This window comes from Ascaphus truei, chromosome 2, assembly GCF_040206685.1.
Source record: "Ascaphus truei isolate aAscTru1 chromosome 2, aAscTru1.hap1, whole genome shotgun sequence".
In the NCBI taxonomy this organism is placed as follows: Eukaryota; Metazoa; Chordata; class Amphibia; order Anura; family Ascaphidae; genus Ascaphus; species Ascaphus truei.
In genome coordinates this window covers 154,037,927-154,064,392 of record NC_134484.1, presented here as the reverse complement: position 1 = coordinate 154,064,392, position 26,466 = coordinate 154,037,927, and the positions used below count along the sequence as shown (strand labels likewise).

The 26,466-nt window shown below is 42.9% G+C and overlaps 2 long non-coding RNA genes across 2 annotated transcripts; one reads left to right on the top strand and one right to left on the bottom strand.

Annotated features, from left to right (window-relative positions):
- The first annotated feature begins 1,320 nt into the window (after positions 1 to 1,320).
- On the top strand, positions 1,321 to 2,856 carry LOC142488595 (uncharacterized). Its single transcript, XR_012799523.1, has 3 exons — positions 1,321 to 1,404; positions 2,294 to 2,354; positions 2,539 to 2,856. It is a non-coding gene; the product is annotated as an uncharacterized LOC142488595 (long non-coding RNA).
- Positions 2,857 to 3,021: 165 nt separating this feature from the next.
- On the bottom strand, positions 3,022 to 4,345 carry LOC142488594 (uncharacterized). Its single transcript, XR_012799522.1, has 3 exons — positions 4,262 to 4,345; positions 3,312 to 3,372; positions 3,022 to 3,139 (listed from the first exon to the last, which is right to left on the bottom strand). It is a non-coding gene; the product is annotated as an uncharacterized LOC142488594 (long non-coding RNA).
- Between the last annotated feature and the right edge of the window lie 22,121 nt (positions 4,346 to 26,466).

Below are 26,466 nucleotides of genomic sequence, written 5' to 3'. Positions count from 1 at the left end.
AACTTTATGATTTTTAAAATTGAACACTTACAATAAAATTGAATATAATAAGCATTGTTCACAATATTAGTGAGGAGAGAAGAGTGTGTTAGCTTCCGGCTCACCCGCCTCTTCTGATGGAACTTGATGTAATCAGCCTCTCTCTGTGACTTGATGTCTCTGGCGGTGGACTGTGTACCCAGGCTGTGTCCTCCCGTGGGTTGTTAGACTCCCCTTCTGCTGTTGCAGGTTGGAGCTGCCTCTCGGGTGGGCGATCCCACCTCTCTCACTGCCGATACGTCACTTCCGCTTTGTTCCGTCACGTCACTTCCGGGCGCGGCTGATGGAATTTCTGAATGGCGATCACGCCTCTCTCCTCTCTCCTGACAGGACGGCTCCCACTCTACGCGTTTCGCCAGAAAAGGGTGTGTGGCTTCCTCAGGAGTGTACCGCCCCTTACACTCGAGTGTCTTATATATCCTCCCCAATTGGTGATTGATTGTAAACATATATGTGAATCACTTGAAAAACATATGGTCTGCATCGGTTGTCACTTCTGCCTAACTATATATGGTGGAGCACTTATTCTGAGAAATAAATTCTCTGACTGGTTCTTATAATTTAACCTCTTGGTTTCTCTGTGGTAGATAAGGATGTATGATCCTGGTACTATTCATAATAAAAGGATGATCTCTACATAGAAGGAGATCAAATGGATTTAGTTTATGTCCTTCAATGGGACTAAATAGGTGGAGAATTATGTTATTCCATAAGTCAAGTTAGATGAAAACCAACTTGATCATATTATTATTGCAGGGGATAAATTTGCCACAAAAAATGTGATTGGATTGTAAAGAGCAATAGGGAGTCAAGGGAAATAAATGGGAAAAGGGAATAATTCATAAATTGAATCCCAAGGGCCTTACGGGAGCAACAAATGTATTAAAAAATAAAATAAAAATGAATAGGAATAATTATGTAAAAAATGTAAAAAATATATATAAAAAATATATATAAAAAATTCCTTTATGAAAAATTATTTTATAAAAATTTTTTAGGAGCTCCGTCATATATAAATACATACACTAGCATTTCATGTTATACATAGGTTTCTAAGAGTGGTTGGTGGTATATTCCATATACAAATTCGCATAATTGATGGGAAATACATGACCCTTTTATATAATGTTAATATTCACAGTGCAGAATAAAATTACCTTATATTATACAACACTTGATTAAATAAACATATACAAAGTCTTTATATAGATACAGAAAAAACTTTATGTGTATACCTGGAGGGACTAGGCTGGAGTGACAACAGTGACATAAACATTTTCTATTTGAATAACAGATAATCATTGCGTGCTGTGGGAGATAAAAAGAAGGAAGAGACAACAGAGGATGGAGAAAGCAAAAAGATCAGTTAGTATCAACTTTTGATTGTAGACCACATTTAGTTACAAAAATGGTGCCAACTCTATCTCCATGTTCAGGCCCCTGGGGGAGAGGGTCCGCAATCTGTGAATCCAAAAAGTCTCCCTCTTAACGAGTTCCCGATTGCGATCTCCCCCCCGCCAGTGGCCCGCAACATGTTCTATGGGCATGTATTTCAGACCTGCGGTGTCCCCCTGGTGCTTTTCCATGAAGTGTTTGGAAAGACTGTGTGTTAAAAGAGATCTTTTAATGCTACTCAGATGTTCTATGATTCTAGTTCGTATTTGTCTCTCAGTCTTCCCCACATACTGCAGTTTGCATGGGCACTCCAGGAGGTACACCACATGGTCTGACCTACAGGTCAAACTAGATTGTATTGTAAATTTCTCCCCTGTGATGTTTGATGTAAATTCCAGTTTGTCATTTGATTTAAACTGACATGCTCTGCATGTCTTGCATGCATGAAAGCCTTTATTAGATTGTAACCAGTTTTGAGGTTTAGATTTTTGTTTAAGGACACTTGGGGCAAGTGTATTTTTCAGATTCCGCGCCTTCCTAAAAACAATATTGGGGTGCTCTGGTAGTTCTTTTCCCAAAACTGGGTCATTTCTTAATATGGCCCAGTGTTTGTGTATGATTTTCCTAATTTCCCTAGCTTCCCCACTATATGTTGTGAGGAATGCGAAATCTAACTTATTTGTTGTTCTTTTACCCTTCCCCTTAGATTTCAGAAGATCTTCCCTCTCTAGTTGGTCTATTTTCTGTAAGGCCTCATCTAGCTTCTCCTCTTTATATTTCTTTTCTATAAATCTCTCCTTCAGTTTTAATGATTGCTGTAGAAATGTTTCTCTCTCACTGCAGTTCCTTTTTATTCTAGTGAACTGACTGGATGGAACCCCGTCCATCCACCTTGGGAGGTGACAGCTAGTCCGCAAGATGTAATTGTTTTTATCTGTTTCCTTAAAAAATGTTTTTGTCTTAATTAGATCGTTTTCTATATAGATTTCTAAGTCTAAATAGTTAATTGTTTTGTCACTGTACTCACTCGTAAATTTTAGATTTAGCTCTTCGTTCTCTATGCCTATTAGGAATTCTTTCAACTTACTTTCTCCGTCCCCCCAGATTAGATACACATCATCGATGAAACGACGCCAGAGGACCAGGCCCTCCCCAAGCTCTCCATTCGGCCAGATGTTATCCTCCTCCCAAGACGCCATGAACGCCTGGTCCCCATCGCCGTTCCTCGTTTCTGCAAATAATGACTGCCTTCGTACCAAAAAAAGTTGTGCTGTAAAATAAACATAATTCCATCAATAATGAAATTTGCCTGTGTTTCTGCAAGGTCTGTGTCTTTCATTAAAAATCTTTTTATGGCCCTGCATCCTTTTGTGTGGTCAATTGATGTATATAACGATACGACATCGCAAGTAGCCATTAAGAATTGTCTTTCCCATTTCACTTTACTTAATGTATTTAGTAAGTCTGTGGTGTCTTTTAAATATGCTTTTTGCTGTATGACATATTTCTGGAGGAATATGTCTATGTACAGATTCGAGGAATATGTCTATGTACAGAAACGAGGAACGGCGATGGGGGCCAGGTTCACCCCGAGCTACGCCAACCTGTTCATGGCGTCTTGGGAGGAGGATAACATCTGGCCGAATGGAGAGCTTGGGGAGGGCCTGGTCCTCTGGCGTCGTTTCATCGATGATGTGTATCTAATCTGGGGGGACGGAGAAAGTAAGTTGAAAGAATTCCTAATAGGCATAGAGAACGAAGAGCTAAATCTAAAATTTACGAGTGAGTACAGTGACTATTTAGACTTAGAAATCTATATAGAAAACGATCTAATTAAGACAAAAACATTTTTTAAGGAAACAGATAAAAACAATTACATCTTGCGGACTAGCTGTCACCTCCCAAGGTGGATGGACGGGGTTCCATCCAGTCAGTTCACTAGAATAAAAAGGAACTGCAGTGAGAGAGAAACATTTCTACAGCAATCATTAAAACTGAAGGAGAGATTTATAGAAAAGAAATATAAAGAGGAGAAGCTAGATGAGGCCTTACAGAAAATAGACCAACTAGAGAGGGAAGATCTTCTGAAATCTAAGGGGAAGGGTAAAAGAACAACAAATAAGTTAGATTTCGCATTCCTCACAACATATAGTGGGGAAGCTAGGGAAATTAGGAAAATCATACACAAACACTGGGCCATATTAAGAAATGACCCAGTTTTGGGAAAAGAACTACCAGAGCACCCCAATATTGTTTTTAGGAAGGCGCGGAATCTGAAAAATACACTTGCCCCAAGTGTCCTTAAACAAAAATCTAAACCTCAAAACTGGTTACAATCTAATAAAGGCTTTCATGCATGCAAGACATGCAGAGCATGTCAGTTTAAATCAAATGACAAACTGGAATTTACATCAAACATCACAGGGGAGAAATTTACAATACAATCTAGTTTGACCTGTAGGTCAGACCATGTGGTGTACCTCCTGGAGTGCCCATGCAAACTGCAGTATGTGGGGAAGACTGAGAGACAAATACGAACTAGAATCATAGAACATCTGAGTAGCATTAAAAGATCTCTTTTAACACACAGTCTTTCCAAACACTTCATGGAAAAGCACCAGGGGGACACCGCAGGTCTGAAATACATGCCCATAGAACATGTTGCGGGCCACTGGCGGGGGGGAGATCGCAATCGGGAACTCGTTAAGAGGGAGACTTTTTGGATTCACAGATTGCGGACCCTCTCCCCCAGGGGCCTGAACATGGAGATAGAGTTGGCACCATTTTTGTAACTAAATGTGGTCTACAATCAAAAGTTGATACTAACTGATCTTTTTGCTTTCTCCATCCTCTGTTGTCTCTTCCTTCTTTTTATCTCCCACAGCACGCAATGATTATCTGTTATTCAAATAGAAAATGTTTATGTCACTGTTGTCACTCCAGCCTAGTCCCTCCAGGTATACACATAAAGTTTTTTCTGTATCTATATAAAGACTTTGTATATGTTTATTTAATCAAGTGTTGTATAATATAAGGTAATTTTATTCTGCACTGTGAATATTAACATTATATAAAAGGGTCATGTATTTCCCATCAATTATGCGAATTTGTATATGGAATATACCACCAACCACTCTTAGAAACCTATGTATAACATGAAATGCTAGTGTATGTATTTATATATGACGGAGCTCCTAAAAAATTTTTATAAAATAATTTTTCATAAAGGAATTTTTTATATATATTTTTTATATATATTTTTTACATTTTTTACATAATTATTCCTATTCATTTTTATTTTATTTTTTAATACATTTGTTGCTCCCGTAAGGCCCTTGGGATTCAATTTATGAATTATTCCCTTTTCCCATTTATTTCCCTTGACTCCCTATTGCTCTTTACAATCCAATCACATTTTTTGTGGCAAATTTATCCCCTGCAATAATAATATGATCAAGTTGGTTTTCATCTAACTTGACTTATGGAATAACATAATTCTCCACCTATTTAGTCCCATTGAAGGACATAAACTAAATCCATTTGATCTCCTTCTATGTAGAGATCATCCTTTTATTATGAATAGTACCAGGATCATACATCCTTATCTACCACAGAGAAACCAAGAGGTTAAATTATAAGAACCAGTCAGAGAATTTATTTCTCAGAATAAGTGCTCCACCATATATAGTTAGGCAGAAGTGACAACCGATGCAGACCATATGTTTTTCAAGTGATTCACATATATGTTTACAATCAATCACCAATTGGGGAGGATATATAAGACACTCGAGTGTAAGGGGCGGTACACTCCTGAGGAAGCCACACACCCTTTTCTGGCGAAACGCGTAGAGTGGGAGCCGTCCTGTCAGGAGAGAGGAGAGAGGCGTGATCGCCATTCAGAAATTCCATCAGCCGCGCCCGGAAGTGACGTGACGGAACAAAGCGGAAGTGACGTATCGGCAGTGAGAGAGGCGGGATCGCCCACCCGAGAGGCAGCTCCAACCTGCAACAGCAGAAGGGGAGTCTAACAACCCACGGGAGGACACAGCCTGGGTACACAGTCCACCGCCAGAGACATCAAGTCACAGAGAGAGGCTGATTACATCAAGTTCCATCAGAAGAGGCGGGTGAGCCGGAAGCTAACACACTCTTCTCTCCTCACTAATATTGTGAACAATGCTTATTATATTCAATTTTATTGTAAGTGTTCAATTTTAAAAATCATAAAGTTTAGTTTTAACATTATATTGGTCTGCACTATGGTATCATTTTTCTTCACATACACTTGGTTGCTGAGCTGATTACTGGAGACTGCTTCATAGAGTGGAGAACAACATCCCTAGCATTGTGTGTCTAAATCGCTTGTATACAACTTACATCTTGTAAGTAGGCACAACATACGAGCCAAGACAAGATATCTAATTTTGCACCTTTGAAATAACTGTCTACACTTAGATTGTTTTTGTCTTTTTTGTTCTATTTCCCTCCATGCTCCCCCTGGAATACAACGAAAGTGACGATTTGCGGGACTACCGAAACCAGTCCCATACCAGCTGGGTTTGAGCAGGGGGTTTGAACATTTTAAATATTTACACCTGCACGTTATTTTGAGCACGTCTTTATTGTTATACAAATAATTGATTTTGTTTAAAATATTCACTGTATAGTTTGTAGTGAAACACTTATAGAGCTAGCGCCGTTTTTTCACCTTCACTCAACACGTAATTCATTTGTGTCACGTGACCGGGACATTTAAAGATGCCAGAGATATCGGCACCCCAAACCGGAGCCTGTAACTCATGAAGCAGGGGGTCTCCAGGGATGAAATTAGTGCTGTTCAGCTTTGGAGACCCCCTGCTTCAATGCTGTTATTAAAATAAAAGCAGTGCGATCGCCTGTTAGAGGTGCGCAGAGAGAGTGACTGATTATGTCTACTCACTGCGCGTCTCTCCCAGACTGATGCAGCCCGGTAGGATTAACACAGCGGGAGTGTCTTTAAGAAGCAGGAACCTCCGCTGTGTTAGTCCTGATTGGCAATTAGTCTGGTCGCGGTGAATCAGTGAGCAAGCAGTTGTCAGGCTCATGCCATCTGCGTTCTGCTGGAGGAATACTCAACGGTAAGTCTGGCTACATCTGTATTTGTTTGTGCTACTTCCTAAATTACCTTGTTCCTCTGACATATTTTGAACACTTGCTTCTGGAGTGTTGCTGTTACTCAGCCTCCCCTCCTCCTTTTTTTAGTTTATGTTATTTACATGTTTAAAAAAGTTATTTAAATTACAATTTTTGTTTTGCGTCAATCATGGTTACTACTGTATTACTATACAAGTGAAGGCTGTGTAAATGGCCTTTGATTCCAATCACATCAATCATAGACATAAATAATATTGTGCCAAATTTTTATTTCTTACAGAAAATTAGATTAATAACGGTTTTGGATTTGAAGGCTGCATTATTGGCCTTGGTTTCCAATGTATATACAATGTGCAAAATTGCATCTATTTACACTTTAATTATTTAAAACAATAACGCTGCCTTTGTTGAAATAAAACAATGTGATTGGATATATTTTCAAGTTATCATCAATCATAAACCGTTAATAATTATGACTGAACATTAATTATTACATTAGAGTGATTGTGGTTATAGATTACAAGGCTGCGTTATTGGCCTTTGTTTCCAATTCATATACAGTACAATTTGCCAAACTGCATCTACAGTATTTACATTTAAATTATTAATAATTTTGCATATTGGATAATTATGAATTTTAAACAAAGGTTGTACAATAATGCTGCCTTTGTTGGAAATTAAATAGTATGATTGATGATGAATTAAAATGTATCCAATCTTAGAAATAGTTAAGAATTACGACCAATTTTTATTTATTTATTTATTTATTACATTAGAGTAAAATACACAGATTCCCAACAAGCTCTGAGAAACCTCAACCTTTACCACATAATATATATAATGTATATAAATGTCAAAAGGAGTGCTAGTGGGCGTGGCTAAATGTATACAACAAAGAACAAAAATGCCCAAAGCTACTTCCATTGTGATAAAAATACGCAGTGCAATAACTATATATCTCTTGTAAAAAGGGTCATTTGGTTTAACCCTTTGGCCAAAGCGTCTTAAGCCTGCTGCCACTTACAAGGCATGACCGAAGCAGGTCCTAACACTAACCTGGGTTAAAATCCTTATTTACCTGTATAATTACAGGAAGATTGATCACATTGGATCTGTTGTAACCTGGCACAATGAAACTGACCTGGAACTTGGAAAGTGGGATGGGGCGAGCTTAATTATACAAGTAAATAAGAATTTTAACCCACCCTCCAGACGTGCCTCCGCTGCTGTGGGTGCGCAGTTTCGTACTTTCCCACCTCAGTACCGGGGTACCGCCATGTTCGTGGTGAGCGCAAGCGCTAAAATGGTTTGTTCTGGCAGGACAGTTCCAACATTTTTAACATGGGTTTGCAGAATGTGTTGAAGGTTGATGGTGTCTCTGTAGATGTGAGTTTAAATGGTTTTAAACGTTCTGCTATGGTGGGGCAGTTTCAGTGGTGCCAGACTGGTTTAGTTATGGTCATTTTGGGGGCGGTTATATGCACTATGTTTTTGACTGTGGACTTAAAAATCTCACAAGGGGTATAAGTTAGGTGCTCTCTGGTCAGTAATAGGGGTCACAAGGCACAGTTGGCCGCGGGCTCTCAAAACAGCAAAGGCCAGTCTGGCAAAAGTTTAAGTTATTGTTAATGTTTGAGGTATCTTAAGAGTATTTTGTTAATAAACAAGTTGTTGCCATTTTACTCAAGCACTTTGTCAAGTCAGGAATCAGGGAATATGATATTGGGGGGATCTTCAGGTCAAGTGAGCCCGGAAGCCTTCGGTGTAGGGGCAGCATGACGAGCGGGCCTTCTACCTTGCAGTCTCTGTTGGGCTTCTGATGGCTACTCCAGCACAAGTGCAGGGTGGTTAGGAGTCCTTGCCTAGTTTATAAGGGGGTCTGAGTGGGTAGGCAGCCTGTTATTCATTTTTGCAGGAAAATCATCCCACCCAACCTTGTTGTTGTTACTTATGTGTATTGCATAAAATGTTTTAAAAAAAGCAAAACACAAGAATAAAAACTAAATTAAAAAAAGATAAATAATAAACATGTCTAAGATATTATGATAACATAGACCCTTTTTGTAAGTTTTATGGTAGTATAATAATGTCTTTTGTGACACCTTGCGAGGTCGGTTTAAGCAGTTCCAGACCGGTAGGGTTTATGTGGTTTGGTTAGGGCCCTTTTGGGGGCGTTTTATGCCCTGTGTTTTTAGCTTTGCACCTACAGGTGTCACAAAGGGCATAAGTTGACATTATTTTCCCTCCAGTTGTATTATCAGCAACAGGGGTCATGAGTAGAGGTTGGCCTGGGCTCTCGACACAGCAATGGGCAGTCTAGTAAAGTTTAAAGTTATTGTTATGGTTTAGGTTATATTAACAGTATGTTGTTAATCATAAACAAGCTGTGACCATTTTACTCCAGTACTCTGTTGTGTGTTTATTGGTATGCAATGTCGAACTGAGAGAGTAACGGGCCCCGCCCGGGCAGGTCACCCCTCGTCATGTGGCAACCTGTTGTCATGATGCCACATAACATCCAGTTGTCAAGGAAATGTGTTGCCACGTGATGCCAAGACACTGTGAAAAGGTGGCAAAAGGTAAGGGTGCATGTGCGCTCCGACCCAATCTTTAAATGTCTGATTCCTGTGCAGCCTCATCAATGTCGAGGGACATTTAAAGATGGTGCATGACAGTGTAGCAGGCATGGGACTCGGAGCGGTGTGGGACTCGGAACGGCAAGGGACATGGACATTGACGAGGGTGCTTGACCACGTGGGATATTGGAAGAGCAGGCCAGGTCCTGCGCGCCCTGTCCTGTGCCATTGCTCCATTAATGTCCCACATGGCCGAGCACCCTTGTCAATGTCCTTTGCTGCTACTGCTCCGAGTCCCACATGCGCTCGCCGCTTCGATGCGCCATTTTAAAATTCTTTGACATTGACAAAGCTGCACAGAACATCCGGGGTCAGAGTGCACGGTGTTCTTTTGCAATTGGCGCCTCGGTCAAGTGCCTGGCCAGCCCGCCTCTTAATCTGGCACTGTTGGTATGTTATGTCAGGGGCATGGGGGATGGGGTAAAACATTGTATACAGAACCTCAGATCATGTACTGTATACAGCAAGTCAAAGTACTGTAGAAGGGCTGCATTGCTTAATGATATTGCAGTAGTACATGCAGCCCTTGGTGTGTAAAAAACAGTAGTAGGCATTAGCTTAGGTAGCACTGCCCGTATTCTGTCCCTTTCACCACATAGTTACAGTGACTCTAGAAAGAATTAGTCTTATCCCAAGCAGTGCCCATACTGACGCCTTATCCTAAAGAATAGCAATGTGAAATTACTGTAGGTATGACTCGGACCAACAACTGATGGGTTAACAGCTCTGTTATTCCAAAAGAACCAGAGGAGCGCTTCTTGCAGCCATGAAAATAAAAGACATCACATAGTATTGTATTGTATTGTATGTCTTTATTTATATAGCGCCATTAATGTACATAGCGCTTGACAGCAGTAATACACGTGGTAATCAAATAAATAACAGATAATATAAATAACAGATCATGGGAATAAGTGCTTTAGACATTAAGGAAGAGGAGTCCCTGCCCCAAGGAGCTTACAGTCTAATTGGTAGGTAGGGAGAACGTACAGAGACAGTAGGAGGGAGTTCTGGTAAGTGCGTCTGCAGGGGGCCAAGCTTTATGTATCATGTGTTCAGAATAGCCACAGTGCTATTCATATGCTTCTTTAAGCAAGTGCGTCTTAAGTTGGGTCTTAAAGATGGATAGAGAGGGTGCTAGTCGGGTACTGAGGGGAAGGGCATTCCAGAGGTGTGGGGCAGTCAGTGAAAAAGGTTTAAGGCGGGAGAGGGCTTTAGATACAAAGGGGGTAGAAAGAAGACATCCTTGAGAAGAACGCAAGAGTCTGGATGGTGCATAACGAGAAATTAGGGCTGAGATGTAAGGAGGGACAGAAGAGTGTAAAGCTTTAAAAGTGAGGAGAAGAATGGAGTGTGAGATGTGGGATTTGATCGGAAGCCAGGAGAGGGATTTCATGAGGGGAGATGCTGAGACAGATCTCGGAAAGAGTAGAGTGATTCTGGCAGCAGCGTTTAGGATAGATTGTAGGGGAGACAGGTGAGAGGCAGGAAGGCCGGACAGCAGGAGGTTACAGTAATCAAGACGGGAGAGAATGAGGGCCTGAGTCAGAGTTTTAGCAGTCGAGCAACAGAGGAAAGGGCGTATCTTTGTTATATTGCGGAGAAAAAAGCGACAGGTTTTAGAAATGTTTTGAATGTGAGGGGCGAATGTGAGAGAGGAGTCGAGTGGGACCCCTAGGCAACGTGCTTGGGCTACTGGGTGAATGATCGTATTTTCAACAGTAATGTAGAAGGAGGTAGTAGGGCCAGGTTTGGGAGGAAGTATGAGGAGCTCTGTTTTAGCCATGTTGAGTTTAAGGCGGTGGAGGGCAATCCAGGATGATATAGCAGAGAGGCACTCAGAAACTTTGGTTTGTACAGCAGGTGTAAGGTCGGTGTTGAAAAGTATATTTGTGTGTCATCAGCATAGAGGTGATAATTAAACCCAAAAGATGTTATGAGGTCACCTAGAGAGAGTGTTTACAGAGAAAAGAGAAGAGGTCCCAGGACAGAGCCCTGGGGTACCCCCACAGAGAGATCAATAGAGGAGGAGGAGGTGTTAGCAGAAGAGACACTGAAAGTACGATGGGAGAGGTAGGATGAGATCCAGGATAGAGCTTTGTTCCGAATACCAAGAGTGTGAAAAATGTGAAGGAGAAGAGGGTGGTCCATGGTGTGAAATGCTGCAGAGAGGTCGATTAATATGAGCAGAGTGTAATGACCTCTGTCTTTGGCAGGATGGAGGTCGTCAGTGATTTTAGTGAGGGCTGTTTCTGTGGAGTGAGCAGTGCGGAAGCCAGATTGTAGAGGGTCTAGGAGAGAATGGGTGTTGAGAAAATGGAGCAAGCGAGAGAATACAAGACGTTCAAGGAGTTTAGAGGCAAAGGCAGGAGGGAGACAGGTCGATAGTTAGAAAGACAGGTAGGGTCAAGCTTGCTGTTTTTGAGTAATGGTATGACTGTTGCATGTTTGAAGGAGGATGGAAAGGTTCCAGAGCAGAGGGAGGAGTTAAAAATGTGTGTGAGCATAGGGATTATAGAAGGAGCAAGAGGTTTTAGGAGATGGGAGGGAATGGGGTCAAGAGGGCAAGTGGTAGAAGAGAAGAGGCGATCAACAGCGACACATCCTCCTCTGAGACAGTGGAAAAAGAGTCAAGGAAGGCAGGAGGAGAGTTAGGAAGAGGTGTAGGATGGGAGGAAGAAACAGAGGGGATGTTCTGATGTATGGATAGTACAGTATATACTATACTATATATAGTACAGCAATGTCAAACACAGTGAATATAAATCTCGTGCAGGGCTCACAAATGGCTACTTACATTAAAGCAGCCAAATAAGAGCAGTCATCCAACTTAAAGGGGTGGATGTTCCCAATGGAGTTGCAGCAGCCACCAGCAAACAGTTTGTAGAAGCCTGGGATTGCTGGCGAGAAAGATGCGTCCAGTTCCACTATCACTGGGTATCATGAGAAAGAGACTGTACGAGGCATGCAGGAGCAGCACATGATCAGTGGGACAGCTCGTGTTTGTTGCTGGATGTTCACACTCCTGCTACTGCTGGGAGCCGCCGTGTATCTGCAGTTTTAGTGGAAAACACTGTGTCCTGTGAGAAACTTTCATCATATGTGTCATACATTGGCTTTGGGACTCTAAGCCAGAGGTATTTAACCATTGTGGTGTTACCGTTATGACATAGAGAGAAAAACACAGAGACACTACATGTTGCTGTATGGCATTGACTCTCTCTCAGTACTGTGAGACACCATTGACTTTTGATGCTACTTCTAATCTCGATGTATTGATATTTAGATTAACACTATATCCAGATTATGTGCATCTAATATATGATCTACACCTCACTAGCCCCTATATCATTGAATATCTGGAACACGTTTACAACAGTTTCTTGTTGCGCCGAATGCACAATTTCTGTGCACTTGATATAGTATGACCATATATACTTTCCACTGGAATATCCTCATAATGGTAAGTAGCCCCGTGGTACATGAGGACAACACTCCCCGGGCCCTACACTTTCCAGGGAAACTGCCCCCAGGCTGTTCGGCAGTCTTCCCAGAACTATCACCACCCATGGCGACTTCCAGTCCCAGACTCACCCCCCAAGGTGCCATATCCTGCGGGAATTCTGTGTCCATCCTATACCCCTGGGAAGTACAATGCCCTGCTCATGGGAAGCTCATTACTATATTCAGATCCCCTCCTACCCAGGGTGATTTTCAGTCCTGGGACCAAGCTGGAGGCACCCCACCTAGCCGAGCCCCCTTGTCCATTCTACAACCCCAGAGAACACAGGGTCAGTCTAGAACCCACCCCTAGGCTAAGGCCAGAACCTCACAGCCACCTGTCCACAGGGAACACAGCACTGGGAGCAACTATATACTGTATACTGCACCGACACACTTTATTCGAGCAAATACCCAGTATGTACCTGGCAGATACCTGGAATGCGCCGCTCCTCACCTCTGACAAGCCCCGTTGCGTTTGCCTTCCCAGCCTGGGTTCATGCCTGGCTGATGGGCGGCTGATCTGTTAAATGATAATGATTAGGATTTAATAGGCTGCAATGCTTCGCGTGTCTACCAGATGGCATAAATTCATGAATTGTAATGCAGTATATATATATACTGTGCAGTATTGCAGCCAGCAGGAATAAAATGCTTCAAACCCTGTCTGGAAAATACCTCAATGCACTCGGGCAGAAAACAGTCACAAACCTCAATACACCCGGGTATACCCGAATTCGTGGGACTAGCCAAGCTCGAATAAAGTGTGTCGCCAGTGTATATATATATATATATATATATATATATATATATCTATATATAGCCTGGGTCCCCCGATTGTTCCCTTACCTTCAGATAGGCAGGGTGTGTGGGGGCATGCACGAGATTATGCGCATGTGGAGAAATTGTGGTGGCCATTACCCGGATTGCGAATGCGCAATGCAGCCGGCAGCCATATTGGCACACCTCGCGCAAACGCGCAGACACCCGGATAGCGGCAGCCATCTTGCCAAGGGACTCTGCAGGGGAACTACACTCCCCAGTATGCTGTAGGGGATGGATAACGCGGCCTTGCTCAGCCAATACGGCTGCTGCATTAGCTGACAGTTAGGACAGTTGGAGACAGTTAGGACAGTTAGAACCAGAACAGAGAAAGGGAAGGTAGGGTCTGTGCATCCGTTGCTTCCAGACAAAGTCAGATGAACCCCCTTAGGTCCAAGATAGTCCTCAATCACAGGGAAACCACTAGTTAGGGAAAATTTCCCATTAACTGTATATAATTAGTGTATAGTGCCATTAAAAACGCCACGTTGTGAAGCATAGCCTGCAGTCTGGGACAAGATCCAGGCATATATCCTTAAAGTATTTGATTGGGGCACACTCCAGTGGGAAACCCCTCTAGAGGCAACCGCCTGCGGTATAAAGCGGGAAAGGATTCGTCAAAGCAAGGCGTGTGACCACATTGCGGATCCACGGACTCAGAAGCTCGGTCGACCTAATCTGGACTGAGACCAGGGAGGTATTAAATACATGTGCACCAACGGCCCTACCACCTTGTGGGTAGCGCTATCCCAAACATGCTCTTTGGGGAAGGGCTGGTCTGTGGGAGAGGGATACCGGCACCTCATAAAGGGGTCTGTATCTCGGGGATCAGGGGGTCCCCGGACCTGAAACCAGCGTGGTTCAGCTCCCGAGACCCCCTGCACATCTACACTATAAATAAAAATGTATTTAAAATAATTTTTTTTTTTTTTGTAAACTTATTCTTTATTTGTTTTTTTTTTTGTTTTGTTAAGAAAAGTGGGAGTGGGGTACAAAACACAAAAAGGGGAACATGTTACTTGCGAGTCACATACAGTTGTATCATATGGATAACACATTCAATGGGGAGACAATAATGACATCACTGTTATTACAGTGTTTAAAGTAATGAATACAGAAAATTAACTCAAAAGACTTAAAAGGGGAAAAAGAAAAAGAAGGAATTGTCATTGCTTTTATAATATTCATTTCTTTTGTTGTCATACCAGCTTAACCTCCATGCATTTGTAGAGCATCCGACACTGGATACTGGATACCCTCCAGGCCCACCACTGCAATCCACACCATTACGATTCCCATCGCACCAAGGTTGTCTCAGTAGCGAAGTTCTTGATTCTTTTTTTTTTTATATATATTTTTTTTTTTTTTTAATTTCCCTAGCTAGTGTGTTTTTGCCTCACCCATTTCTTGATTTTCAGGACTGGAGAGTAGCCCTTGAAAGATATCTATTTCCTATATAGGTTCTCCACGGTTCCCAGACATCTATGTATTTCTGTACTGTGTCGTTTTGTATCCCCGTCAGTTTTTCCATAAGACAGATCCTCCATAATCTTGCTTTTACAGCGTGTATGGCCGGCTGCTGTTCCTGTTTCCAGGCTTTGGCTATTTCGCATCTGGCAGCTGTGTATATGTGTGTCAGGAGTTTGTCATCAGTTTTTTCTATGTTTTCAATTGGCCTGCATAGCAGTACCTTCCAGGGGTCCAGGGGGAAGTCATACCCAAGAATTGTCTGCGCCATATCATGTGTGGCCCTCCATAGCTTTGTTACCTTTGGGCACGTCCACCACATATGTATAAACGATCCCTGCTGGCCACACCCCCTTGTACACACTGGGGACACGTTTCTGAAAAATTTGGACAATCGTAGTGGGGTGTAGTACCATTGGTGGAGCATTTTATATGCATTTTCTTTTATTGATACACATGTGGAGCTCTTTGCTATTCCTTCAAATATGTTATCCCACTGCTCTTGATCTAGTTCTCCCAGCTCTTCTTCCCACCTCGTCCTCCATTTGGTCTGTATCCCCAATTCCTGTTTGCCTTCTGCAAGTATGCTGTATACTTTAGAGATTAGGCCCTTTTTGTCCTCCCCCATGAGGCACAAATCCTCAAATGTTGTGAAGTCGCTATACGGACCTGTCCTCTGTATGTGATCTCTCAATTGGAGATACCTAAAAAAGGCCGAGTCAGGGAGGCCATAGTCTCTCTTTACTACCTCAAACGTCTTTATAGCGTTGTTTGCCCATAGATCTTTTACCCTTATGATATCTGCCTTGCTCCAGTCTTTAAACGCTGTTGGTTCCGTGCCCGGGGTAAAGCTAATATTTTCAAATAGTGGTGCCATCTGAGATTTGTAGGTGGTTAGCCCGTGTTTAAGTTTCAATGAATCCCACATGGTTAGCGAGTGCGTGATCGATTCCAGGGGCACCCTCAGAGCTGGTCTTTCTTTTTTTGTTAACCACAGTATCATTTCTATGGATGACCCAGATATCACATCGGACTCAATTTCCACCCACTTTTTCCTCTGTTTGTGTGCATGCCAGTGAACCAGTTGGCCTACATGCGCCGCTTGGTAATATTGCCACAAGTGTGGCAAAGCTAGCCCTCCTGACTGTTTGGATCTATATAATGTGGGCAGCTGTATTCTCGCTTTTTTGTTATTCCATATAAATTTTGTGATAGCTTTCTGCAGCTCATGCATGTCCCTGGCTCTGACCTGTACTGGAAGTGTGTGGAAAAGGTACAATATTCTTGGCAGTAAGTTCATTTTGATGGCATTTATTCTACCCAACCATGATATATGATATCTGGACCATTCTTCTAATTCTTTTTTCAACGTTTTTATTAGTGATGGGTAGTTGGTCTCGTATATAGTGTCGGGTGAGTTAGTCAACCATATTCCCAAGTACTTTATGGCCTGTGTCTTCCAAGCGAAATCAAAGTTTATTTTTATTAGCTTTAGTTGTTCCTGAGGGAGGTTTATATTTAGGGCTTCGGATTTTTCGTTGTTTATTTTAAATCCCGATAGTTTCTGGAACTCTGACAAGTTGCTAAATAAGTTTGGGAGTGAGGTGAAGGGTTTTGAAATGGTTAACAATATGTCATCGGCAAACAATGCCAGTTTGTATTCTTTTTGTTTGACCTTAATCCCCCCGATATCTGGGTTTGCCCTGATTTGGGCTGCTAGCGGTTCTATCGCCAATGCGAACAATAGGGGCGACAGCGGGCATCCTTGTCTTGTGCCATTCCTTATGTGGATTGTCTCAGACTGCATATTAATATAGGATACTTTAGCTGTGGGTGTGCCGTATAGTGATGTAACAGCATTCATAAATTTGCCTTTTACCCCAAATGCTCGAAGTGTCTCAAACATATATCCCCAGTCAACACGATCAAAAGCCTTCTCCGCGTCTAAAGATAGTAGCATCGAAGGCGTTTTATTGTGTTTGGCTATCTGGATTAAGTCAATTGTTCTTCGTGTGTTATCCACTGCCTGACGACCTCGTATGAATCCTGCCTGGTCTGCGTCTATCAGTTGCGGAAGATACGTATTCAATCTTGTGGCTAATATTTTGGAAAATATTTTGAGATCGTTATTGATCAAGGATATCGGTCTGTAGCTTTTGCATTGGGTGGGGTCTTTTCCCTCTTTATGTATTAATATTATTTTTGATTCCAGCATCGTTTGAGGAAACTGCTCTCCCTCAAGAGCTTTGTTAAATATATTTAGTAGTTGGGGAACTAATATGTGGGCTAATTTTTTATAGTAAATGTTGGATAGGCCATCTGGTCCCGGGGCCTTGGAGTTCTTCAACCCCTTAATTGTATCTAATACCTCTGTCGACGTAATTGGCTGGGATAGTTTTGTTATATCCTGTTCTGTGAGTTTAGGCAAATTTATTTTTCTGAGAAATGCTCTCTGTTTTTTCATGGTGGAGTTCCCTTTTTCTACTTTGTCTCCATTGTATAGCTCTTTGTAATATGTGGTGAATTCATTAGCTATTGTCTGTGGGTTTGTTGTGCACACTCCGTCTTTTCTTCTGATGCTATGTATTCTAGATTGAATTCTATCCTTCCTTAATCTTGTGGCCAGCATTGTGTCGGCCTTATTGGCCTTCTCGTAGAATTTTTGTTTTGTCCATGCTATGGCCTTCTCAGCTTTATCCGTAAGTAGTAAATTTAGTTTCCCTCTGAGGTCCCGCAATTCAGTCTCCCTGGCTATACTATGGTCTACTTTATGTGCCTCCTCTAGGGTCTTTATCTTTTCTTGCAGGCTTGTTGTTTGTTTCTGTCTCTCCCTCTTTCTATGCGAAGCGACACTGATAAGCTTTCCTCTCACCACCGCCTTATGGGCCTCCCAAAGGATATAGGGTGAGTTCACGCTACCTTCGTTTATTTGGAAGTAGTTGGAGGCCTCGTCACTGATCTCAGCTATGACTTCTGGCATCCTTAATAGAGACTCGTTTAGTCTCCATGTCCCTTTACTTGTTTGTTTGTGTATGTCGACAATGTGCACTTCAACAGGACCATGATCTGACCAAGTAATAGGGTGTATTGTAGCCTTTGTAATTTTTGGGATCAGTAAGGAATCTACAAATATGTAGTCTATCCTTGTGTATACTTTGTGGGGGGCTGAATAGAAAGAGAAGTCCCTTTTCTGCGGATTCATCTCCTTCCATGCATCCCTTAAATCAAACTCTTTAAGTCCCTCTCTGAGGGTTTTTCTCTCCCCCTTTCGGGCAGCCATTGTCTTAGCTAGGGCAGGTTTAGATCTGTCTTGTTTTTCATTTAAGGCTATATTAAAGTCTCCCGCCATGACCAGGCGGCCCCGGGAGGTTGTGCCCAGCAATCGAAACAATTTTGTGAAAAATATTCTCTTATTTTCATTTGGTGCGTAGACATTAACTAGGGTTATTTGTGTATCTTCTATGCTCCCCGTGATTATTAGGTATCGTCCTTCTGGATCCCTTTTTACCCTGTCTACCTTGAATGGAGAGTTCCTTGTTAGGAGTATGGCCACCCCTCTTTTCTTTTCGTCCTTTGCCGAAGCTGTGTATATCTGGGGGTATAACTTGTCCCAATACGTGGGGGTGGAGCCAGCAGTGAAGTGCGTTTCTTGTAGGAATATTATGTCCCCTGAAAGTCTCTTATATTCTGTCATGGCTAGCTTCCTTTTTACCACATTGTTCAATCCCTTGGTGTTATGTGATATTAGTGTTAGTGTCATTTGTATTTACCTGGGTGTGAGGTCTTCTCCTCTAGTGGATTCGTTTTCTGGTGTCCCTTGAGGGTCGGCCCGGAGGGTATCTTTGCACCTCGTACAGTAATGACAACATTCAAACATGTAAACATCAAAAATAAAACAACATATATAGGGTAATCCAGGTGACTAACATAGCCTGGATTTGTGTGTTCACTGGACGTGAACGAACTTTCTCTGCGATTGCGCAGTAGCGCTAATCCAACACCCATAACCTTGGGTGTGTACGGACCGTACTGCGGTCCCAGGCGGCGGGCCCGCTCAACAAATCAACTTTTTTTTTTTTTTTTTTTTTTTTAACATTTAACATTTCTATCCCTTTTTGTTTATTTTTTATTTAATATAGTAGACCTTTCTTACCAAATGTGTACCTCTATACCATTGTGACCAGCTTTATATAGAGCAAGCATGACTCAGCAGTCGGGATCATATATTTACCCTATCTTGTCTACAACTCCCCCCTCCTACATTTTTTCTGTTTCATTTATTTATTTTTGCCTAGCTACATGTATTCTGCGTACTGTACCAGTACTTCTACTTCTACCTTACGGGTTACCCGCTCAACCATGGGGGAGGGAATGATGCTGGCCCCTTCTTATTTCTTATCTGGATTTATATAACACATCTCAGTCTATCATTTGGGCATAGTTCCTTATGTCGGGATTTACGGGTCTTCTTCACTTTAGCCGGTTTTGCATAGACCTAAGATTTAAGATTTCTGGGGTTCCTTTGGATTTCTTCTGTGTGGAGTGGCTCCTCTGCCCACTTCTTTCCTTACGGGTCTGACGGGAGGCGGTCTGTGTTCTTCGCTGGACATGGAGTCTGGGGGTTGCAATCCCAGTCTTTCTAGGAAGTCCACTCCCTCCTCAGGAACCCTCATGTAGGCTTGCGTTCCATTCCTGGTGGCGATGAGGCGGAATGGGAACCCCCACTTGTATCGGATTTCGTTGTCTCTCAGGACTTTTGTGATATGTCTCAGGGCCATCCTCTTCAACAGCGTTGATGGAGCTAGGTCGTTGTACACGTCTATCTTCACATCTCCCCATTTCAGCCCTCCTTTTTCCCATGCCAGTTTAGAAATCGCTTCTTTAGTTTTAAAGTAGTGCATCCTCACCACTACATCTCGAGCTCTATCTCCGGCTTGTGGTCGCGGTCTGAGCGCTCTATGCACCCTGTCCAGGATCAGTAATGCTGGGGGCGTTTCCGGGAGAAGGGTCTGTAGCCATTCAGTTGTTGCTCTCTCCAGATCTGTGACCGTCTCTGGAATGTTTTTGAACCTGAGGTTGTTTCTTCTTGCCCTATTTTCTTGATCTTCCTGTTTTTCCTCCACGGCGGCCATTCTGGCTCTTAGGGCCAGGATCTCCGTATCCATAGTGGTCTGGTTGTTAATGGTTTCATCCACTTTATGTTCCAGCGTATCTGTGCGTTCTCCTATAGAGCTGACCTCTGTTCTGAGGTCTTTGAGAGCGCTTTGGAGCTCTTGGTGGAGTAAGGTTTTTAGGCTTGCATATAAGTTCTCAATGTCTTTTTTGGTTGATGTTTGTTCACATACCTCAGGTTCATGTTCAGTGTCTGACTGGGTGGGAGATGGCGCTCTGCTGTCTGACCTGCCCGCTTTACTTTTCTCTTTTGTCTTGAAGAAGTCTTGCGGCGTTGGTTTTTTCGGAGCCATTCTAGGGTGTTGTATATCCAACGCCTCCAATCTATGCGTTTCCTACTTCTTTTGTTTTGTTAGATGCTTTGGTATGCCCGCCGCCTCATGGAACCCGCTTTAGGCGGTCATTGTGGACTGCGCCACGAGCGCATCTCCGAGAAACATATTAGTGTTATGTACTCTTGTTTTGGTAATTTTCACTTGCGTAGGGTGCTCAGGGACGGGCCCCACCAGCTGTAGTAGTGCAGATGAGATTTAATTATTATCTTTAATTTGTTTGTCACAGATGAGATTTAATTATTATCTTTAATTTGTTTGTCTGTCTCTTTTCTTGTTAATGGTGGGTAGCCCCAGTCAATCCACAGTCCTTTGGCTTGGTGAGGCTGTTTTTTTTATTAAATTTTCTGTTTATTTTTTTTTTTTTTATTCTGTGGGGATCTGCACCTTTAATTCAAATCTGCGGCGGCCATCTTGGATTTTGCTGACACGCAGTCTGGAACGCATGGAGCAGGCGGCTCCGCTCCCCGCAGCAGCTCCGTCTTCACCTCAGAGGTACAGGCAGGCGGGGGGGGGGCGCGGGGGGGTGGCGCAGGTAAGCAGGGGGTAGGTTGGTACGGCTCACCCCGAGCGGCCGCCTGCCAGGAGAAGTTTCTTTTGATAGTGGAGTCAGCCTCGGCCGGCCGCCATTTTAGGCTGCTCTGAGACCGGAGCCCCACGCTCAGTGCTCTGAAAATGTTCCCGCTTGTTGAGCACCGGAGCCCTCTATTGCCCACCGCCTGTGGGAGGCAGGATCGTGTGTCCCAGCGGGGGGGGGGGGGGGGGTACTGGCAGGTCGGATGTCAGCTCCTTTCTTTTCCTCTCCCTACACATTAGCGGCCATCTTGTTAGCCGTCCAGCACCTTGCGAGGCCGCCACAGTTCGTTCGGAGTCAATGTGGGGGGTGGGGGGGGGGGCCGTGGGACAGCGCCTGGACCGGCGATACAGACCTCCCGGGAGCGCACTGGCAGCCCTTTTCTAAGGGGTAAATAGCTGCTGCGACCCCTCTCTAAGCTTGCCTGTCTGCAGGGGATGAGGGATGGGTCTCTCTATGTCTAGCTCTGGAGAGTGCTCTGTGTGTGGCACAGGACTCAGAGCCGCAGCGAGTTGCAGGTCCAGATATAAGTTTCTGCAGCCCCTTCTCCTCGTTCGCCTCACTCTCCCACTCACCTCTGTAGCAGTTGATGTCGGGCAGGACAGGTTGCTCTTCTATGGTGGAGCTCGATAGGCCCCTGGAGCCACTGTTTATTTTTCTTTACTTTTGTTTATCTTTGTAATGTCCATGTATTACATTTTTAGGCTCAAAATAATCTGTATGGTGTGAGCTGACCAAATTCGTGGGAATTTAGTTTATTTGGCTGGCGATAAGCAAGGATTGCTATGGATTGCGAGTTAAGGCTTGAGGAGCTTCAGTATAATGCGGCCATCTTGGTCTGACTCCAAGCCACGCCCCCCTTAAAATAATTTTTAATGTGCCGATGTTTGCGCAGAGAGAGAGCAGCGGATCTTTCTCTGCTGCAAACACATCTCGCCCCCGCCGGCCCATAGTATCATTTATGTATGTGCATATACAGTACTGTATGTGTACAGTACTGTATGTTAGGGGTTATAAGGGTTGTTGTTATACAGTATATATATATATACTGTGTATATACAGTACTGTATATATATACTGCATTACAATTCATGAATTTATGCCATCTGGTGGACACGCGAAGCATTGCAGCCTATTAAATCCTGATCATTATCATTTAACAGATCAGCCGCCCGTCAGCCAGGCATGAACCGTGGCTGGGAAGGCAAACGCAATGCGGCTTGTCAGAGGTGAGAAGCGGCGCATTCCAGGTATCTGCCAGGTACAAACTGGTTATTTTCTCGAATAAAGTGTGTCACAGCAGTATATATATATTTATATATATATATATATATATATATATATATATATATATATATATATATATATATACACATATATATATAATACACATATATATATACATATATATATGTCCTCTAGGGGCTGAATAGGGCAGCTGTAGGAATTTTGCAGCACACAGAGTTAATCCTCTCTGGAATGGAATAACTGTTCACCTGCTGGCTAATTAATCAGGATGAACTCCCTCAGTGAATAAGGAAGTGTTTAAGACAAACAGAGTGATGGCATGCAGAGAGAGAGACTGTTTTCCCCAGAGAAGAGGGGCGATAGGAGTGCCCCCCAGCTGCGAAAGCTGGTTACAGTGGAACCTACAAGGAGAGTTTCTCTGGACTCAAGTGGGACAGAGCTCCCCATAAGAAGAAAAGGACACAAGCCTGTGCTGAAGCAGTGACGTCTACTCCAGAGGACTTACAAACAGATAAGCAAAAACCCTTTGTTATTGCCGTGTGCAAAGACTGTGTAGAATGTCGCATATGCCAGGGCATGTTTTAGCTTGGAAACAGTATAGTTGGCCAGCGGTCTTTAGAGAGGGTTGAAGAAAAGTCAGTTAGTTTCCCTAACGGGAATAGGATTTGATTTTATTATTTGGTTTTGTTAAAGGGACGGTGAGCCTGTTGTATGATTTAATCCCTTTAAATAAACCCCTGCATAAAAAATAGATTGTTTCCAGCCTTAAAATGGGACAAAAGAGATTGCAACGTGGTGTGGGCCTCACAATATTTATTTATATATATTTTTATATATACTGTATATATAAACATCTGGCAAAAAGAGGATATTCCCCAAGTAAAAATACCATGATTGCCTAATGCCCAGAATGTGGTAAATGAAAAAGAATAATGAAAATTTAAGAGAACATGTTGTTTTTCAAGTGTTAAATGTGAAATGAAATCATGTATATGAGATAATGTTTGTGATAGTATATAAAAGCAGAAGGGGTTTCGTTCATTGTTCACAATAGCTTTGACTGATATCTCAGAACACCGATTTGAGATACTGTACTATTCTGTTGCTTGTAACCTGAATTGAATATGCCTGCTGCCTTAAGAATAATTAAGATTGACGCTGCTACTCTTTATTATTATACAAAATAAAGAAAGATATATGCGGTATATAAAAGAAGGAATTTTTCAGTGGTCCTTCTAGCCAGACAGGATTATGATGGTGAGGTACACTGCTGAAGAATTTGACCTATTAATAAATGGCATAGTGGATTACTATGCCAAGTTGTTTGGTTAGAAATGCCACTTCCGAAAAAAGTTATATCTGCAACAGCATCCTTCAGGCCATCAACAGTTTAGACAATGCTGTCAGAACCACTGACATGTTAAAAAAAAAAGATGGTCTGACAGCAAAGGAAAATAAAGCTGCCTGTCCGTGCCAAGACTGCAAATAGAATAGACTGAAGTTAACGTTTCGATAAGTCACTAACGGAGCTTTGTGGATCTGCCCCTCTAAATCTGGTTTTCCACTGTCACCAATTTAAATAGATAGTCATTGCTCCATCTGGCTGTCAGAGGCTAAAATTACAATAGTCTCCCCTACAAAAATAGTTATTTTTTCACTTTTGCTACAGTATACATGTACAGCATCAGACAAACTGTGGGAAAGCCATGGTTGCAATATTGCAACTAGTTTACATCTGTATTTGGTTTGTGTTTGAATATTATATATTTGGTGTGTGTGTGTGTGTGTGTGTGTGTGTGTGTGTGTGTGTGTGTGACATCCATGTGCCAGATATCTTGCATATTTGGAACCTACAAACTTTCTGGATGTTAGAGCATTTTCAAATGGTAGGGTAAAAAAAATCTACATTTTTCATTATACCATAGTGAAAAGCAAAGAAAGATTTATATACTATTACATATTGAGTTCAGTATTTCCCAGAGGCCTGAGTCTAATACTGTACTTCTAGAGTAAATTAGATTTTCATACAAATTAGCACAATCTTCCGTTCATTTATTGTATTAGTATAAATGAGAAATGCAAGGGTGGCAGCACTAATAATGAATAAATCAGTTCAAATAACTATACAAATGACGAATATTGTTGTAGGCAAGGAATTTGAGTAATTATTACTTTAATTGAATTTTAAATCTCAGAAGGCTGCTGCTCTGGAGCATTCTAAACTTAGCAGATCTGAATGATAACATATGCTTTCATCCTTTAATTTACCTCAATGGCACATCTTCTTTATATGAATCAAATGGTCACTAATTGTCCTCTGTATGTTAAAATGTATTAAGAAAAATGTGCATTACATGTCAAAAGTATTTTACAGAGCCTCTTTCAATAGTGTTTTTATGGCACTTTAAATTGTGTAATAATTTAATTTTCCAATTCAAAAAAAGTCAGTGACTAATTTAATCGTAATTGTTCTTAATCTCCAAGGTTTTTGGTCTTGTTTTTCTAACATATGGAGCAAGTACAAGACAATAGGGAGATCTTTTTAACATTAACAAAGATGTTTTCCCAAACAGCTGACATACAGTATTTCATTTTGCTTTGTTTTGGCTATGTGTCTTTTCATGTAAAAAATGTAAAGCTGTAGTCAGCAAAATCAACTTTAGGCTAAGGCCCCGCTCCCTCAGTCAGCGCGCCCACACTGCAGACAGGCGGGGCGCTGACAGACACAGACCGCGATATGCGGTCTGTAGGGAGCCGGGAGCCGGAGCGAGAGGGGGGCGGGAGTGGGGAGGGAGGGAGGGGGGCAGGATCTAATCGTGGTGCCATCCACCCCCCCACACACATACACACACATACACATATACACACACACACACTGTAAGGAATCAGGGGCCACGTCCCTTGCGGCATGATCCCTCCTTACCCACTACCAGTACTGCAGCGGCTGCTGCCCCTGCCCCCCGTCGCTACCCATGCCGCCGCCCAGTGCATACCTTGAACTCTGCCGCCGCCATCTTGGATTCTGGCACTGGTGTTACAGACTCTCAGCTGTGCTCTGCTATTTCCTGGTCTCTCCGCCACTCACGAGCAGCTCCTCGACACGCCTCTGCCATGCCCTCGTCCGGATTGGTCACTGTCGCTTTAAATATCCTGCTTTGCCTTCACTTCCTTGCTCTGCATAGCTCCTTGCTTCCTGTGTAGCCTGGAAACTGTGTCGTGCTCCTGTTTGTCTTTACTCCTACAGATTTGAACCGGCTTGTCTGACTTACCTCCCTGGCTCCCGACTTCGGCTTACTCATCACGATTCTTACCTCTCAGACCCTTGGACACGGAAACGGATTTAACTACGGAACTCTCTATACTCCTGAACTCGGAAAGTACAACGACTATTCTGAATCTTAACCCAGGCCTGGCCACGCTACAACCACATCCCGGACCCGCTCCCTCTGCTATCGGTGTGTATATTCAACATCCCACCTCAGTACAGGGGACTGGCTTGGTCTGCGGTCTGCACAGCGTGACATTAAGCAGAGCCCAACAGAAACAGACCTGATTGAGGTGGGCCAACTAATCAGGGAACTTGCAATTTGCATTGGTACTTTGGGAACTCAGATCACAAGCCTGGTACAGCAGCTTTCCCAGCTTTCACTACAGCCTATTCCGGCCCCAGCCGTGTAGGGTGGCGACCGGCCATCAGAACTCAGGATTCCTATGCCTAAAGCATATGCGGGTGACCCTCTAGCCTGTCGTGGGTTTTTGAACCAATGTGAAATACAGTTTGAGATTTCTCCCAGCCTGTTCCCCACCGCACGCACCAAGGTAGGAAATGTTTACTCTCTTTTAACAGGGGACGCCTTGGCATGGGCCTCTCCCATCTGGGAGTTGCGCGCGGAAACCACCCAGGATTACCAGCTCTTCCGCCAAGAATTCCAGCAGGTATTCGATATTGCCACCCGCATTGATACTGCCGCTGCTTCTCTTGTTCAATTGTCTCAAGGTCGTAGGTCCGTTGTCAAATACTCATTGGAATTCCGGACTATCGCGGTGGAGACGCATTGGAACCAAGAAACCCTTATTGCTGTGTTTTGGCAAGGTTTGTCTGACTCTGTAAAGGATGAACTTGCAGTCCAGCCCAGCCCAGGCCCCA